Here is a 19,266-nt window from a genome sequence, read left to right as displayed (position 1 = left end):
TCAGGTATTGCATGTTTTAAAAATTCTTGTAGCACACCAGTGTTCATGGCACACTGGTTGTAAATTGCTGTATTAAGGTATAAATATAATAGTGAATGATATACTTCTGATCAAGATGGTGGAGTTGGTAAATGCTGAGCTTATCTGCTTTTACAGCTACATCAAAATTAAAATGAAATTATAGAACAGTCATCATTGAGAACCACCTGAAGGCTAACTGAATGGAAGTCCTATTACTAAGGATATACAGAAGAAGCCACATCAAGACTGGTAAGAGGACAGAGACCCAGAACAGGTGGGTCCCACACCCGTGGTGTGGCAGCTAAGAATCAGGAGGGATGTAGCTGCTGTGGATTTCCCTCCTGAGGAGCAAGGATTCCCAGCCCCACACCCAGTTCCCCAGCCTGCGATAGCACTGCTGGAAATAGTCCCCATAACAGCTGGCTGTAAAAACCACCAGGAATTGTAGCTGAGTGAGATGGAGGGCTGCTAACAACTGAGCTACAGGTCTTAAAGCGACGTGCACAAACTCCCTTGCTCACACACATGCAGTCGGAGCTCCAGCAAATGGAGAGCAGCTTGAAAAGCACAAGGGACACATGGGGAGAAGAACTGACTAGCTTCAGAGTACGGGCTGGATGGGCAGAGGTCTGAGCGACACTATCTGGAACAGAAGTGCTGGCAGGCACCATTGTTCCTTTGATGAGTGCCCCTGCCACCCAGCCAGTCATGCACAGGCAGGGCCCAAAGTTGAGCTGTCCATTAACATGGCTAACAGTTTGCCCCACCCTAGTGATTCCCAGAGACCCTGTACCATCGAAGCCTGAGCCTCCATCAGCAGCCTCTCCAAACAAATGGCTGCCTAGGCTCATGCTACAGACTTTCTGAAAATCTTTCAAAGGTCCACAAACCCAGAACAAGCAGCAGCTGGACTCAGCATGCCATGTGACCCTTGTTAGGCAGCCCCAAGCAGAGATCAGCAATCAGCTTGTAAGTCCCATCAGGTGGCCCCAAACCTGGTTTAAGTGGTGCCAAGGTTCAGCTTGGAATGTAGCTTCAACAAGCATCTATAGGCCCAGCTCAGATGAACTTAGTTCACACTGTGGTGCCCGCCAATATGTCCCAAGCTTGGCACTAGTGACAGCCAGCTTGGGCTCAGCATACCCTATCCTGAGTACCTCCAAGCCCAGCACAAGCAACAACAAAATGCAGATCCCTTTGTAGCTCATACCAGGCAGCCCCAAGTTAGGTACAGGTGGTGGCAGAACTTGGCTTGCACTGGAGCCCCTCCCCGGAGGCTCCTCCAGACCCAACATACCTGGTGGCCACGTTCAGACCACACCAGAATACCACCCAATGAGCTCCACAGACAACACACCCAAAGGGCTAACGTGGATGGCACTAGAGCCCCACTGGTTGGATTCCTCTCTGGGGTCAGCCCCTGGACAACAGCATGTCTTCAGTAGTCATGGCTATCCCTAACAACAGTCGGCCTGAGGATGATAAACCCATCCACTGGTGTACCGACATCAATCAGGGCTCAACAACAATGTAAGGATACACACAACCACACAAGACATGCACCTGGAGCACCAGCTCAGGTGACCAGTGAGACTCCACCACTGGGCCTCACAGGACACCTCCTACATAAAGCTACTCTGCCAAGACTGAGACATGGAACAGACTGACTTAATACATAAAAACAAACACAGGGTGTTAATCAAAAAGAAGAGACAAAAGTGTCTCAACTGAAAGAACAGGACAAAACTCTAGAAAAAGAACTAAACAAAATGGAGATAAGCAATCTTTCAGATGCAAAGTTCAAAACACTGGTTATACAGATGCTCAATGAAGAAGGGAAAGGAATAGATAAACTCAGTGAGAACTTCAATAAAGAAGTAGAAAACATAAATGGAGGTAGAAAACGTAAGAAAGAATAAGTGAAGAATACGGTAACTGAAATGAAGAATACATTAGACGGAATCAACAGCAGATTAGATGAAGAACAGAATCAAATCAGCAATCTGTATGCAAGGTAGTGGAAATCAGCCAATCAGAACACCAAAAAGAAAAAAAGAATTTTTAAAAAGCAGGACAGTTTAAGGGACCTCTGGGACAACACTAAGAATAGCAACATTCTCGTCATAGGAGTACCAGATGAAGAAGAGAAGGAGAAAGGGATTGAAAACATATTTGAAAAATAGTGAAGAAAAATTTTCCTAATCTGTCAAAGGAAACAGACATACAAGTCCAGGAAGTACAGAGAGCCTAAACGAAATTAACCCAAGAGGCCCACACCAAGACACATCATAATTAAAATGCCCAAGGTTAAAAACAAAGAGAGAAAATTAAAAGAATAAAGAAAAAATCAGTTAGCTATAGATAGGGGAGCTATCATAAGACTATCAGCTGATTTTTCAACAGAAGCTCTGCAGAGCAGAAGGGTTTGGCACAAAATATTCAGTATAAAGAGTTTCCCAGACAAGAAAAGGCTGAAGGAGTTCATCACCACTAAATCAGCACTACAAGAAATGCAGAAGGGGCTTCTTTGAGAAAAAAGATCAAATATGTAAATAAGAAAATATAGGAAAGAAAAAATTGCTCACTCACAAAAGTAAACAGTAAAAACAGTGAGTCAGCCAAGTACAAATCTACTAAAAAGGTTATAAGGCAAAAGTAGAACAATCATGTATTTACAATGATAAATTAAGGGATACTCACAACTCATATCCACAAAAAGTAAAAAATTACAAAAACAAATGTGGATGGGATGAATAAATACTGTAGTGATTTTAGAATGTTACAACTTAGCTAAGCATCAACTTAAAATATACTACTATAATAAGCTTAGTATATATGAAGCCTATGGTAACCACAAGCCAAAAATCTGCAATAGATACACAAGAAATAAAGAAAAGGGAATCCAAACACAAAACTTTAAAAAGCCCTCAACATACAAGAGAAGAGAGCAAGAGAATAGGAAAGAAACAGGGAAGAACAACGTAATCAGATAACAATAAAAATGGCAATAACTACATATCCATCAATAATTACTTTAAATGTAAATGGACTCAGTACTCCAGTCAAATAACAGGGTGGCTAAATTGACAAAATAGCAAGACCTGTGCATATGCTACCTACAAGAAACCCACTTCAAATCAAAAGACACCCACAGAGACTGAAAATAAAGGGATGGAGGAAGATATTTTGTACATATTCAGATAAAAAGAAAAGGTTTGTATCGGGCAAAAAAAAAAAATCTTTAAAACAAAGGCTGTATAAAGATACAAAGATATTTCATAATGATAACAAGATCAATATGTACAGTAAGAGGATGACTCTTGTAAACATGTATGCACACAACATAGGAGCCCCTAAATAAAGCAAATCTTGACGGACATAAAAGAAGAGACTGACAATAACATAGGAGACATTAACACTCTATTGGCATCAATGAATCGATCATCCAGACAGAAAATAAACAAGGAATAGTGTCCTTAAATGACACATTAGACACACAGGAGACTTCTGGCCGAGATGGAGGCCTAGACTGACACATTCCATCTCCCTCCACAACTAAGAAGGAATACAACTACTGCAAAACCAGAAATAACCAGAAGTTCCAGGAAACAAATGGAAGTCCAACGTATGAAGTTATAAAGAAGTGGTGCTTGTCTGGATGGGTAGATGGGGCGAAGCCGGGGTGGAGAGGTCAAATTGTTCTGGCGGCGGCAGCAGTGGCGACAGTGACGGAACAGTGGTAAGCACAGATACCCATATTGAAGTGGAGATGAGAAGCCCCTGGGGAGCACTCCCAGCTGCAGACCAGACATGTCAGCTTGCATTTCCAATGCCAGGGAAGGCAGACCCCCATTGCCTTGAACCGTGAGGCCTGGAAGGGGTGGGGACAGAGGAGGCGGTTCCCAGTTTCTCAGTGGAGAGTGAATGGCAGTAATCCATGTTGGACCCCCGCCCCCACAGAAAACGCCACAGCGTGGTGAGAAGGGTCACCCAGTTGTGACGAGTGCACGGGGCTCCGCCCCCTATAGCGTAGGAGTCGTGACAGCCCCGCCCAGGAAGCAAAGGCAAACACAAAACTGTCAGGATGGTACAGATCATGATAGAGATCCCGGTGATGCAGCTGACCAGACAGCAAATATCTAATCTAATGAAGCAGCAGATAGGAAATCTTTCTGAGGCTCAGTTCAGAGCTTTGGTTATAAGAATGCTTAAAGACCTAATAGGAGATCTTAATCAAGACAGAGAAGGAATGAAGGCTAGTCCTGCTGAAATGAACAAAAACACATACAAAACTACTGGTGAGGGGAAAAAAGAACCAGGGATCAAATCAACAAATCAGAACATAAGGAAGGAACAGTCAACCAGTACAGAAAGAGGAAACGAAAAGTGAGGAAAATGAGAAGAGGCTCAGAAACCTATGGGACAGCTATAAGCGGGCCAACATCGGAATCATAGGGTTGCCAGAAAGTGAAGAAGAAGAACTAGAAATGGAAAAATTATGTGAAAAGATAGTGAAGCAGAACCTCCCTAACTTGGGGGAGGAAATAGACTTACAGGTCCAGGAAGCACAGAGAGTTCCAAAAAAACGGGACCCAGGGAGAACCACACCAAGACACATTATAATCAAAATGTCAAAAATTAAGGATAAAGAGAGAATCTTAAAAGCAGCAAGAGAGAAGAGGAGAATTACATACAAAGGGGTCCCAATAAGACTGTCAGCTGATTTGTCAAAAGAAACTACAGGCAAAAAGGGACTGGCGAGAAATATTCAAAGTAATGAAAAGCAAAAACCTACAGCCACAATTACTCTATCCATCAAAGCTGTCATTCAGAATAGAAGGGCAGAGAAAGTGCTTCCAGGACAAAGTAAAACTGAGGGAGTTCATCAGACCCAAACCACTGTTATATGAAATGTTAAAGGGACTTGTTTAGGAGAAGGAGGATCAAAACTATGAACATTAAAATGAAAACTGTATCACAACAACCAACAACAGAAGCTAGGGAACCGAAACAAAGGCAAACTAAGTAGGCAAGGAGAGTGGGAAAAGAACTATAAGTATGGGGAACATATTGGGGGGAGGTCAGCAGGGAGGGGGAAGGGGGAAAAGGGAGGGAAATAATGCAGGAATTAAGCATAGTAGGAGGGAGTGGAGTAGACAGGAAGTTGGTGAGAAGAACTATATGCACAGCCAATGGGCATGGACTAAGGTGGGGGAGACAGCTGGAGGGATGGATGTCACTGGGTGGAGGGGAACAAAGGGAAAAGAAATTGGGGCAACTGTAACAGCATAATCAATAAAGCATATTTTAAAAAATTACACATTAGACCAGATGGATTTAATTTATATTTTTAGAACATTTCACCCCAGAGCAGCAGAATATACATTTAGTTTTCAAGTGCACATGGAACATTTTCAGGATAGACCACAAAACAAGTCTCAATAAATTTAAGATTGAAATCAATCAAGCAATTTTTTCAAACACAATGATATGAAACTGAAAATACAAAAGAGAAAACTGAAAAAAAGACACAAACACATGGAGGCAAAATAACATTCTACTAAATAATGAATGGGTTAACAATGAGATCAAGAAAGAGATCAATAGATACCTGTCAGCCATAAAAAAATAATAATAAAATGTTATCATTTGTGACGACATGGACCTAGAGGGCATTATGCTAAATGAAATAAGTCAGACAGGAAAAACAAATACCATATGATTTCACTTATAAGTGGAATCTAAAAAGCAAAATAAATTTTAAAAACAAAAACTCATAGATACAGAGATGAAATTGATGGTTGCCAGATGGGAGAAAAAAGTGAACAGATTAAAAAGTACATATTACCAGCTACCAGCTATAAAAATAGTCACAGGGATGTCAAATATAGCATAGGAAATATAGTCAATAATATTGTAATAACAAAGTATAGTATTGGATGAATAGTAAATGTATCCAGGTGATCACTTTGTAAGTTGTATAAATGGCTAATCACTTTGCTTTACACCTGAAACTAATTAATATTTTTGTCAAATGTAATTTTAAAAATAATACATGCTGTGGACATCTGTGCTGAATACAGCGAATGCTGATGATGCAATCAAGAAAGAGCTACGCAAAGGGAGAGACATACTGTGCTTAGAGAATAGAATACCCAGAGTAGTAAAGATACCAATTCTCCCCACACCGATCTATAAGGTTAATGCAATTTCTGTCAATATCCCAGCAAATACCTTTGTACAATATAAGTGAACTTATTCTAAAATTGGTATAAAAAGAAAAGGATTTAGAACAACTAAACAAATTTTTTAAAAGAAGGATAAAGTTGAAGGAATCACTTTATCTAATTTTAAGATTTGCTATTTAGTTATAATAATCCAGACAGTTTCAATATTAGTTGAGATACAGACACATAGATCAATGGAACAGAATAAATAACATAAATTGGACACGTGCAAGTATAGCCAATTGATTTTTTCCAACTGATTTTGACAAAGGTATAAAAGCAACGGAATGGAAGAAGGATAGACTGTCAATAAAAGTGCTGTAGTAACTGGACACTTACAGGGTAAAAAAAAATAAACTTGTAGTTAAATATATGTGTTATAACTTCTCTAGTACTTTTAGAAGAAAACAGATAAACTTTGGAAGCCTAGGGCAAGGCCAAGAGTTCTTAAACATGACACCAGAAGTATGATCCATAAAAGAAAACAGATTGATAAACTGAACTAGTTAAAATGTAAAACATGATTTATGAAGGGCCCTGTTAATAGAATGAAATACAAGCCAGAGATGGCAAAGAAGTTTTTGCAAATTACATATCCGAGGAATGACTAATATCCATGATATATAATGAACACTCTGAACTCAACAGTTAAAAAATAAGACAGACTTGAACAGAAACCTAGCCAGGAAGATACATACAACACAGTTTAATGGGGAAAACACAAGATGTCTTTGTTTGTTTTCTATAAATGGTGCTGGGAAAACTACCCATCAACGTTCATTCTTTCCTGGATGTTACAAATCAGACAACTAGAAGTGAACGAAGGATCCTCTACTCAACAAAGAAACAGATCTGAGATCCAAGCCTGGAGGCAACCGGAGATGGGCATATTGGGATGAGTAGGGGAGGCAGGACAAGGGAGGACAAAGGGCTGCGGAAGCAGCTGGGAGCCCGCTACTTCCCTCACATGGCAGCCCAGAGTTAGGAGGGGCAGAAGCGGCGTTCCTCCCTGGGTAGCCAGTGCCCATTGCAGCTAAACCTGGTGAGGGTGGAGATGTAGCACAGTGCTGTGGCCGCCGTAACTAGCAAAAAGGCAAAGCCGTGGACTCCTGAATTCATCACCCCTCACTCCCTCTTCATTTGCGTTACCCCCTTGCAGCAGAGCCAGCAGAGGAGAACCCAGTAGAGGTGATATTTTCACTAGCACAGCATGATCGGCAGCCTCTGGCTACAAGCAGGAGGTGCCACGACCTCACAGGTCTGAAGGGCCACCACCCTGCCCCATCCCGCCGTGGGGGTGGTGACCATAGACTGAGGTGACCCAGAGAACATCCATCACCTTGGGAATTATGGGAGAGACAACGCCCCACCAAGACCCAAGAAGTGCCAGTGATCCAGGTAAGGGAAAACAAAGACTTGAGCTATAGCACCATCTACTGGAAAACAAAAAGAACACCGATACTTATCACCCTGATGAATTGTTACGAGCAAAACGGTACAGGTAACCCCATATAACATGGTTGTTAGGTTCCTAACAAATGCTGTGTTATGCGAATCCTTATTATACGAAACAAAGAACTAGTACACAAAGGGGGGTTAGGTTCCAAAAATTAAAAAAAATACTATTATATTTTTATAATTAAGGGAAATCTATTTATTAAAGCAACTTTCATCAAAAGTATTACATATTAAGAAGAACTATATGTACAACCAATGGGCATGGACTAAAAGGGGGGGACAAGGGAAGGGAGGGGGGCCACCGGGTGGAGGGGAGCAGAGGGAAGGGAAATTGGAACAAATGTAACACTATAATCAATAAAACACATTTAAAAAAAAGTATTACATATTAATATGAATTAAGCAATGTTTTCTTCGTCATCACTACTAAGCTCCATTAACCTGAATGCGTTTTCTTTTTAACAAGATATCCTTGTCCTCTGAGCTTTCTTCAGCATTATCTTGATTTCAATGCTCTACTTTTTGCAAAAATCTGTTATTTTAGATTGCTTGCTTTTAGCTGAGGGATCTTGATAAATTTCATTATATGGTGCTAAGCACTTTTGAATTGCTCTCTTAAATTTGGGCTCCTTTCAGTGCAAGGATCTTCATTCAAGAAATATGACTAACTGGGTAAATCTAGGCCTTTCTTTAAACTTTTTAGAGTAAACTGTTTAACTTCATTTTGATCAGTGCTATCATCCCCTAAGTCATCTTGGCACATTCCAGATGTCATTTCCACCAAAATTGCCTCATCAGTTTCTTCTTCTACCAACAATTCTTGGGTATCTTCTATAGTCATATCATGTTAGAGCGAAACCGTGTTATAGAAGTACCGTGTTATATGGGGGATGCTGTACTTCAAAAATAAAAGAGTTCAGTACCTCAAATGTCCAGACAGAAAAACAATCCAAGTACAATGGATAACCAAGGTTACAAGGTTGCTCAGAAAGAAAATTAAAAGTCTCTAGAAACCATACTCAAAGACATGGAAGGCTGTCTCAACAAGATACAAGAAGACTCAGAAAGGCAGTTCAAGGAGTTATGGACTACAGTTAATGAGCAAAAGGAGTGCTTTACCAAAGAGACTGAAACTATTAAAAAAGCAAATTCTGGTGCCAAAGAGCTCAGCAAATGAGATGAAGAATGAATTAGAGAGCATAGGAAACCAGATGGAAGAGAGAATTAGTGAGCTCTAATATAGAAATCTAGAAATGACTCAGCTGGAAGAAGAGAAAGGACTGAGAGTTTTAAAAAAATGAAAGAACTCTTCAAGACTATCTGACTACATTAGAAAAGGCAGTATGGGAATAATAAATATACCAGAAGAAGAAGAGAGGGAGAAGGGAACAGAGAGTCTATTCAAACAAATAACCAGTGAGAACTTCCCAAACCTATGGAAAGAGCTGGACCCTCAAATTCAAGAAGCTGACAGAATACCAAAATACCTCAATGAAAAGGCATTCTCTAAGACACATTATATTAATACTGTCAAAAGTTAATTACAAAGAAATAATTCTCAAGGCAGACTGAAAAGAAGACTGTAACCTACAAAAGAAACCCCATTATGATATCACTATATTTTTAGCATATGTAAATCAATTAATGTGATATACCACATTAACAAAATAAAAAATAAAATCATATTATCATATCAATAAATGCAGAAAAAGCAATTGACAAGCTAGCACATCCATTTATGATTAAAGCACTCAATAAAATGGGTATAGATGAAAAGTACTTCAACATAATAAAAACCATATATGACAAACCCTCAGCTAACATCATAATCAATGGTGAAAAACTAAAAGCTTTTCCTCTAAGAACAGGAACCAGACAAGGATGGCTGCTATCACCAGTGTTATTGAACATAGTACCAAAAGTCCTAGACAGAGTGATCAGACAAGAAAAAGAAATAAATGGCATTCAAACTGGGAAAGAGGAAGATGAACTGTCACTATTTGCAGATGACATTAGTCTCTTTATAGAAAACCCTAAAGACTTTAACAAAAGGCTTCAACAAATACAGTAAAGTTGCAGGATACAAAATCAATCTACAAAAATCCATTGTGTTCCTATATGCTAAGAAAAATATCAGAAAATAAAATGAAAACAATCCCATTTGTAACAAAAAGGATAAAATGCCTAGGAATAAACAAAACAAAGAATGTAAAGGACCTGTTCATTGAAAAACTACAAGACAATATTGAAAGAAACAGAAGACACAAGAAATGTGAAGATATTTCATGTTCACGGACTGGAAGAAATAACATTGTTTAAATGGCCATGTTACCGAAAGCAATCTATAGATTTAATGCAACCCACATCAAAATCCCAATGGCATTTTTCAAAGATGTAGAACAAAATATCATCACATTTGTATGGAGCCACAAAAGGCCCCAAATAGCCAAAGCATCCTGAAGAAGAAGAAAGGCCAGAGGTATCACACTCCTTGATTTCAATCTGTACTATGCAGCTACAAGGACCAAGAGAATTGTTGGCATAAAAGCAGACACACAAACCAATGAAACAGAATTGAGTGCCAAGAAATAAATCCACACACATACGGGCAACTAATTTTTGACAAAGGAGCAAAAAACATACAATGGAAAAGGAAAGTCTCTTGAATAAATGGTGTTGAGAAAACTGTGAAGCCACATGCAAAATAATGAAACTATATTGATATCTGACACCATGTGCAAAAATGAACTCAAAATGAATTAAAGACTTGAATGCAATACCTGAAATAATAAAATACATAGGAAAAAACATGGACACTAAACTTAGGAACCTTGGTCTCAGAGGGGTTTTTGTGAACTTAACCCCCAAAACAAAATAAAGAAAAGAAAAAATAAATGAATGGGACTATATCAAACTAAAAAGCTTTTGCACAAAAGAAGAAACCACCAGCAAAACAAAAAGGCAACCAACCAATTGGGAGAAGATATTTGCAAATGATACCTCTAAGGGGCTAATATCCAAAATAAATGAAGAACTCACACGACTCAACAACAACAACAAAACAATCTAATAAAACCCGACTAAAATAATCTGAATAGACACTTTCCCAAAGAAGACATACAGATGATCATCAGATATATGAAAAGGTGCCTGACATCACCAGTTATAAGGAAAATGAAAATCTAACACCTGTTAGTATGGTTATTATTAATAAGACAAGAAATAAGTATGGGAGAGGATGTAGAGAAGAGGAAACCCTCATACACTGCTGGTGGACATGCAAATTGGTGTAGTCACTATGAAAAACAGTATGGAAGTTCTTCAAAATATTAAGACTAGAGCTACCATATTACCCAGCAATCCTTCTGGGTATATCTGAAAAATTTGTAAACATTTATTTCTTCAGATATATGTACCCCTATGTTCACTGCAGCATTATTCATAATAGCTAAGACATGAAAACACCTAAGTGTCTCTTGAAGGATGATTGAGTAAAGAAGATGTGGTACATGTATACAATGGATACTGCTCCACTGTAAGAAGGGATGAAGTACTATCATTTGTGACAACATGGCTGGATCTTGAGAGTATCATGCTAAGCAAAATAACTCAGATGGAAAATGACAAGAACCATCTGATTTCATCCATATGTAGACTATAACAGAGAAAGGAAAAACTAACAAACAGAATATTCTCATAGACACAGACAACAGTAGGGTGGTTACCAGAGGGAAAGAGAGTTGAGGGGAGAATGAAGAGGGTAAAGTGGGTTAAATACATGTGATGGAAGGAGACTAGACTTCAGGTAGTGAGCACACAATAGAGTATGCATATATGCTGTATTATAAAGTTGTACACTTGAAACTTATATAATGCTATTAAAAATGTTATCCCAAGAAATGTAGTAACAATTTTAAAAACGACAAAAACTTCTAGAAGAAAACAGGAGAACATCTTTGTGACTTTGTATTATGCAAAGATTTCTTAGATTCGATATTCAAAAAACAACTTATAAAAGAACAAATGTATAAATTGGACTTCATAAAAACGAAACAACCAAAAAACATATGCTCTTTAAAGGGCACTCTTAAAAGAAAAGATAAACTACCAACTGGTAGAAAATCTTTGCAAAGCATATTTCTCCTTTAGAATGAAGAACCCTCATAAATCTACAATAAAAAGCAAACAACCCAATTAAAATTTGGCAGAAGATTTGAACACACACTGCACCAAAGAAGATATATTGGTGGCCAATAAGCACATGAAAAGATGGTTTATTGCCATTAAAACCACAATGAAATGCTACTCTATACCTACCGGAGTAACTAAAATTAAAAGATTGCTCATACCAAGCATTGCTAAAGATGTGGAACAACTGAAACTTTCCTAAACTGTGAGTAGAAACAATTTGAAATTTTCTTAAAAAGTTAAACATACACCTACCATATGATCCAGCTATTTTGGTTTTAGGTATTTAGCCAAAAGAGAAAAAAATACATGTCCATACAAAGTCTTGTACATACAGGTTCATAGGAATTTTATTTGTAATAGCCAAAGAAAAAAACTGGAAACAGCACAAATGTCCATCAACAGGTGAATGAATAAACACATGTAATACAGTCATAAAATAGAGTGCTACTCCACAATAAAAAGCAGATGAACCATTGCAACTCACAACACAGATAAATCTCAAAATAATTATGTCGAGTGAAAGAATCAGACAAAGAAGAGTGCAAACCACATGCTTCTATCTTTATAGAACCCTAGAATATTATATGTGACTTCTGCCTTGAGAGATAAAAGAAAACTTGTAAAACAAGCATTGAACTTTACCTAAAATATACATGCTGAAGTAATTAGGGTAAAGTGTACTGAGTTTACTTAGGTTACTTTGAAATCCATCAAAAACTGTGATTAATATACATCAATAGAGGGACAGATAAGTGGACAGTTATGTTATAAGACAAGTATAGTAAAATGTTAATGATAGAATTCTGTTCACCATAAATTTCTTTCAAACATTTTGCATTTTTGAAAACAGATGGGAAAATCTTTGTGACATTAGATTTGCCAATGATGTCTTTGATGTGATTCCAACAGCACAGACGAGAAAAGGAAAAGTAGAATAATTGGACTTCAAAATTTTTTGATGTTTGTGTAGCAAAGGACAGTAACAACAGAATTTAACTACAACTCACAGAATGGGAGGGAAAAGTTTTTTAAGCCATATATATTTAATGTATACAGCTCAATGAATCTGAAGATGAGTATATGTCCACAAAACCATCACTGCCACCAGGGCATAAACATATCCATCCCATCCCAAAGTTTCCTCCTGTATTCTTTATTACTGTCATTATTTGTGTGTGTGTGTGTGTGTGTGTGTGTGTGTGTATTAAGAACACTCAACATAAGATTTACTCTCTTAGAAAAATTTAACTATGTAATATAGTATTGTTAACTATTGGTTCTATGTTGCATAGTAGATAAGTAGTTACTTATCTTGCATAACTGAAAATTTGTACCATTTGACCATCACTCCCCACCATTTCCTCCTTCCCCAAGCTCTTGTCAATCACCATTCTGCAGAAGAAAATCTTTGCAAATCATATCTCTGGTAGGGGTATAATATCCAGAATACATAAAGCATGCCTACAATGCAACAGTAAAAAAATTCATAATGGGCAAATGATTCAAATAGACATTTCTCCAAAGAAAAAATACAAATGCCCATAAGCACATGAAAAAATTATGAACATCACTAGTCATTGTAAAAATGCAAATTAAAATCAGAGCGAGTTACCGCTTCACACTAATCAGGATGGCTGTGTCGGAAACGCAGAAAATAACACGAGTTGATGAGAATGTGGAAAAACTGGATTTCTGGTTCATTGTTGCTGGGAATGTAAAATGGCACAGTCACTATGAAAAGCATTTTGGTGATTTCTCAAAAAGTTAAATATAGAACCACCATATGATCTGGCAATTCCATTTCACTATAAATGCCCAGAATAACTGAAAGTAGGGACTCAAACAAATACTTGCTGTATTAGTTTTCTAGGGCTCTCATAACGAAGCAGCACAGGCTAGGTAGCTTAAACCACAGAAATTTGTTTTTTTACAGCTCTGGAGGCTGAAGTGTGATATGAAGCTGCCAGCAGGGTTGAGTCCTCCAAGGCCATCTTCTGGCCGTCATATCGTCTGCCTTCTGTGCATGTTTATGTCCACATTGCCTCTTCCTATAAACACAGAAGTCATACTGGGACCTCCCCACTTACCTAATTTTACCTTAATTACACCTGTAAAGATCCTATGTCCAAGATGCAGTCACATTCTGAGGTAATGGTGTCTAAAACTTCAACATACGAATTTTTGTGGGGACACCATTCAGCTTATAACACTGCACACCAATGTTCATAAGAGCATTATTCACAATAACCAAAAGGTGGATACACCCAAATGGCCATCAACAAATGAATAAACAGAGTGTAGTATATTTATAGATTGGAATATTATTCAGTCCTTATAAAGAGTGGAATTCTGATACATGAATCAACATGAATATACTTTGAAAACATTTTGCTAAGTGAAATAAACCAGAGACAAAAGGGCAAATATTGTGTGAATGTATATATTTGAGGTAACTAGAATAGGCAAATTCTTAGAGACAAAAAATAAAATAGAGGTTACCAGGAGCTTTGGTGGGGGAAATGTGGGAAATGTGCAGTTATTGTTTAATGGGTACAGAGTTTCTGTTTGGGATGATGGAAAGGTTCTGAAAATGGGTAGTAGTTATGGTTGTATAACATTATAAATATAATTGATGCCACTGAACTGTACATTTTTTAATGGCTAACATGCTAAATTTTATTATGTATATTTTACCACAATTAAAAACTTTTTAAATAAAAAATAATTAAAAGGAACTAGTCTTGATAAACACAAGGAAAAGTTAATCCAAAAAATAAATAGGAACATGGAATCAGAAAAGAAAAACATTTTACTAGAAAAAATTGCTTTTCTAAAAATCAACACGTAATAACCAATTGTTATAACTATGAAAATATAGGTGCGAAATGAAAAGAAACTAATTTGCTACAAAAGAAGGAAATATGTGGAAGGCAAATGAACACATGAAAAGATGTTTGATATCATTAGTCATTAGAGGAATAAATCAAAACCATCATGAGCTACCACTACACACATAGTAAAATAGCTTTAAACAAAACAAAACAATATCTAGTCCTATTGGTGAAGCAAAGAAACTGAATCTCTCAAACATTGCTGATGGAAATATAGGATGCTGCAGGTATTTTGGAAAATTGTTTGGTTCAATAGTTTCTTTAAAAACATATGAGGTCTGTCCAGAAGGTATCCAGCCATCTAATATGAAAAATAGACATTTATTGAAGATACAAGAAACACTGTGCATAGAAGAGTGACACCTCACCCCCCCTTCAAAGTAGGCGCTGTGGTACTTCACACAGCTCTCCCAATCGCCATCAGCTGCCCCGTTGTATTTTCTTGAATCACATCAATGACCTGATATATCTTCCCCTTCAAAGGGGATTTTAGTTCTGGGAAAAGCCAGAAGTCATAGGGTGCCAAACCTGGGCTGTAGTGGGGCTCTGTCACCTGGGTGATTTGATGTTTTGCCAAAAAAATCTTCATGGGATGTGATGCATGAGTGGGCGTGTTGTCGCGATGAAGCTTCCAGTCACCAGTTGCCCACAGCTGTGGCCTCTGAATCATCCAAATAGTTTCTGCAGAGGGATGCTCAAGCTTAATGCACAGTTTGGTGCAGATTTGTTGCTCTACTCGCTCAGTCATTTTAAGGGTAGAATTAATATTTTATTGTCATTTATATCAAATGGCAGTTGAGTATCATAGTATCTGTACTTGATCTTTCATTTTTGTAAATAAACAAAATTACAAGAGCCCATCGATGGCTGGTTATGTCTTCAGAAAACGTGATTTAAACTAATTCATTGATGGTGACTTCAAGTTTCTCCTTATTTGCTCCAGAAAAGTCACCCACCTTTTTTCCTTTTTTAAAAAACTGGGAGGTTGGCATGCCTTTGACTTCACACTCTGCAGCAACATCCTGACAGTCATCCACATACACCGCAAGGAACAGCACATTGGTGTACTTTTCAGAGAGGAAATGAAAGAAAGGCTTGATCATTTTGCAAGGCCCACATCACGTGGCTGAGACGTCAGCTACCACAAATTTATCTCCCGCACTATTCAAGGCTTCCTGAAAAGCGTCTTTGTTCTCAATCTGCTTCACCATTTTGGCGACTGAGGTCCGACAAGTGACTATAAGAACCGATGGAAATGGGTACAAAGCAGTGGACTCTTGCTCAGTCATTTTGAATGCCACAGCCACACAGTACACATGTTCATTCAATGGCATCTGCCACCCCACTGACTAGTACAGTGAAGCTGTCATTGTTCACGGATGAGCATTCCAGCGCACTCTCCTTGGCTGCCAGGTTCCATTGATGTCTTGCAAACTGTTATCATTCTGTTAACAATGGCTCGACTTTTTCTGGGCAGATTTCATTTACTTACCATCCAACCCAGCAATAGCACCCCTGGCCACTTATTCCAAAGAAATGAAAACTTGTGTTATGCAAACCTTGTGCACAAAAGTTAATAGCAGTTTTTTTGGGAACAACCCCCAAACTAGCAAGATTCTACATGTCCTTTCATGGGTTAAACTAACTGTGATATAGTCATACGATGGAACACCATTCAGCAATAAAAGGAAGAACTCTTAATACGTGCAAAACTTGAATGGATCTCATGTCAGAAAGTTACATTTTGTAGAATTCCAATTTTGTAACATTGTTGAAATGACATAATTATGGAAATTAAGGAAAGATTAGTGGTTTCCAGGGGTTAGGGACAGGAGTGGAGGGTAGCATGAGGAAGTTGCTTTGTGGTGATGGACCTTGATTTTGTCCTGTATCTTGATGATTGTGACGGTTACACAAATCTATACATGTAACAAAACTGCATAAAACTGAACACATGCATGCACATGCAAATGAATGCATGTAAAAATGATGAAATCTGAATAAGATTTTTAGATTGTACCAATGCTAATTTTCTGGTTATGAAATTGTATTACAGTTCTGTATGCTATTATCAATGAAGGTAGGTATGTATAGGAGATTTCTCTACTATTTTTATCAACCTCTGTATTTCAACATTTAAAAATTTTAAATCATGTTAAATATCATTATTTCAATGGTTCATATGCTTCTTTTCAATACAAGTGCCCAGGGCAACGCAGTTGGGTGGAGCCAACTTCGATGGTAAGGTGCTTTAATGGTAAGATAAGAAAGACTTGGGGAGGGAGAGATGTACAATACAGTTCCCAGCCAGTTCATTTGCACTCAATTCCTTATAAGTGATTGCTCCCCACTTCCCAAGTGTATACCACCAAAGTACCAACATTTGGTAAATAATAAAAGTAGAGCTTCATCTCATGCTATCATGAATTCAATGCCAGAGGGACTAAAGACACAAATGTAAAATCTTGAAATGGTAAATATTTCCTTTACTTTTTGTTGGACTTAAAAGTTTCTATACCAAGTATATTCCATAAAGGTGGTTAAATTGGTGAAAGTTTATTCTAAATATAACACCAATGAAAAATAACATTACTAAATGTAAATGGGATTAAATTCTCCAAAGGCATGGAGTAGTTGAATGGACAAAAAGGTGACTCAACTATATGCTGCCTGCAAGAGACTCACTTAAGCTTCAAGGACACACATAGCCCCCCCAAAAAGGATAGAAAAATATTTCATGTGAATGAAAACCAAAAGAGAGCAGGGATAGCTATACTTATAGCTATCATACAAAATAGTCAAAAACTGTAACAAGCTACAAAGATGATAACTATATAGCGATAAATGGGTCAATTCACTAAAGAAATATACTGTAAGTTGTTACAATAATGAAGAGATTATCTAGGCAAAATCCATAAGAAAACATTGGACCTGAAACCATGCAACTCCTAGAAGAAAACATGCCGCCTTGAGATTGGTCTTGGCAATTATTTTTTGGATTTGACAACAAAAGCAAAGGCAGCAAAAACAAAAATAAACAAGTGGGACTAAATCAAATAAAAAAGCTCTGTACAACGAAGGAAACCATCAAGAAAATGAAAAGGCAACTTACAGAATGGGGGGAAATATTTGCACACGGTATATCTGATAAGGAATTAAATTCCAAAATATGAAAAGGATCATACAGCTCAATAGAAATAAACAAAATCTGAAAAAAAAAATGGGCAGAGAATCTGAACAGACATTTTTGCAAAGAAGACATTCAGATGGCCAACAGGTATATGGAAAGGTGCTCAACATCACTAATCACCAGGTAAATAAATGCAAATCAAAACCTCAGTGAGATGTTACCTCACACCTGTCATAATGGCTAGTTTAAAAAAGACAAATAATTTTTGTTGGCAAGGATGTGGAGAAAGGAAACCCTTGTGCACTGTTGGTGAGAATGTAAATAGGTGCAGCCAAGGTGGAAAATAGTATGGAGGTTCCTCAAAAATTAAAACTGAGAACTACCATATGATGATTCAGCAATCCCACTTTTGAGTATTATCCAAGGAAATGCAATCAGTACCTTGAGGAGATATCTGCATCCCCATGTTCATTGCAGCATTGTTCACAATAGCCAAAACTTGAAAACAACCTGCATGTCTATTGATGGATGACTGACTATGGAAAAAAAAATATATATATATATTTATATATATATATCATTACATAACATATGTAAAATGAAATATTATTTATCCATGAGAAGAAGAAAATTTTACCTTTGTGACAAAATTGGATGGACTTTAAAGGCATTTTGCTAAGTAGGATAAATCAGACATAGATAAACAAATACTGTATTTTCTCATTTATATGTGGAACCTAAAAACACTGAACTCATAGAAACAGAGTAAAATGGTGGTTGTCTGGGGCTGAGGGGTGAGACAAGTGGGGAGATGTTGGTCAAAGGGTACAAACTTCCAGTTATAAGATGAATAAATTCCAAAGATCTAATGTACAGTATGGTAACTATAGTTAATAATACTGCATTATATACTTAAAAGTTGCTAAGAGAGTAGATCTTAAATGTTCTCACCACATAAAAAAGAAAAGGTACCTATATGAGGTGATAGATGTGTTAACTAATATTATTGTGGTAATAATTTTGCAAAATATAAGTTTCAAATGATCACGTCGTACACCTTTAACTTACACAATGTTATATATCAATTATTTCAAAATAAAGCTGAAAAGAAAGAAGGCAAATTACTAATAAAATAATAAATAGGACAACATTTCAGTCATTTAAAAATGCATACAGGTCATAAGCAAACAATTTACCATTTAACTTACAAATGGTCAACAACAGAGGATATATATTTAACTTCATTAGTGATCAAAGAAATATAAAATGATGCAATAATAAAATAGAATTTTTTGTTACAATTGGCAAAGATGAAAGTTTATGATAGTATTTTATGACTATGAATGTA

At 37.3% G+C, this 19,266-nt stretch overlaps 1 pseudogene; it reads right to left on the bottom strand.

Moving 5' to 3' along the window:
• Positions 1-15,681: 15,681 nt before the first annotated feature.
• On the bottom strand, positions 15,682-15,999 carry LOC150009153 (thioredoxin pseudogene; annotated as a pseudogene).
• Between the last annotated feature and the right edge of the window lie 3,267 nt (positions 16,000-19,266).

The sequence above is a fragment of the Furipterus horrens genome, unplaced genomic scaffold (genome assembly GCF_987537825.1).
Source record: "Furipterus horrens unplaced genomic scaffold, mFurHor1.1.pri manual_scaffold_5, whole genome shotgun sequence".
NCBI lineage: Eukaryota > Metazoa > Chordata > Mammalia > Chiroptera > Furipteridae > Furipterus > Furipterus horrens.
The sequence above is the reverse complement of the archived record's forward strand: the minus strand, read 5'-3'. Positions and strand labels throughout refer to the sequence as shown.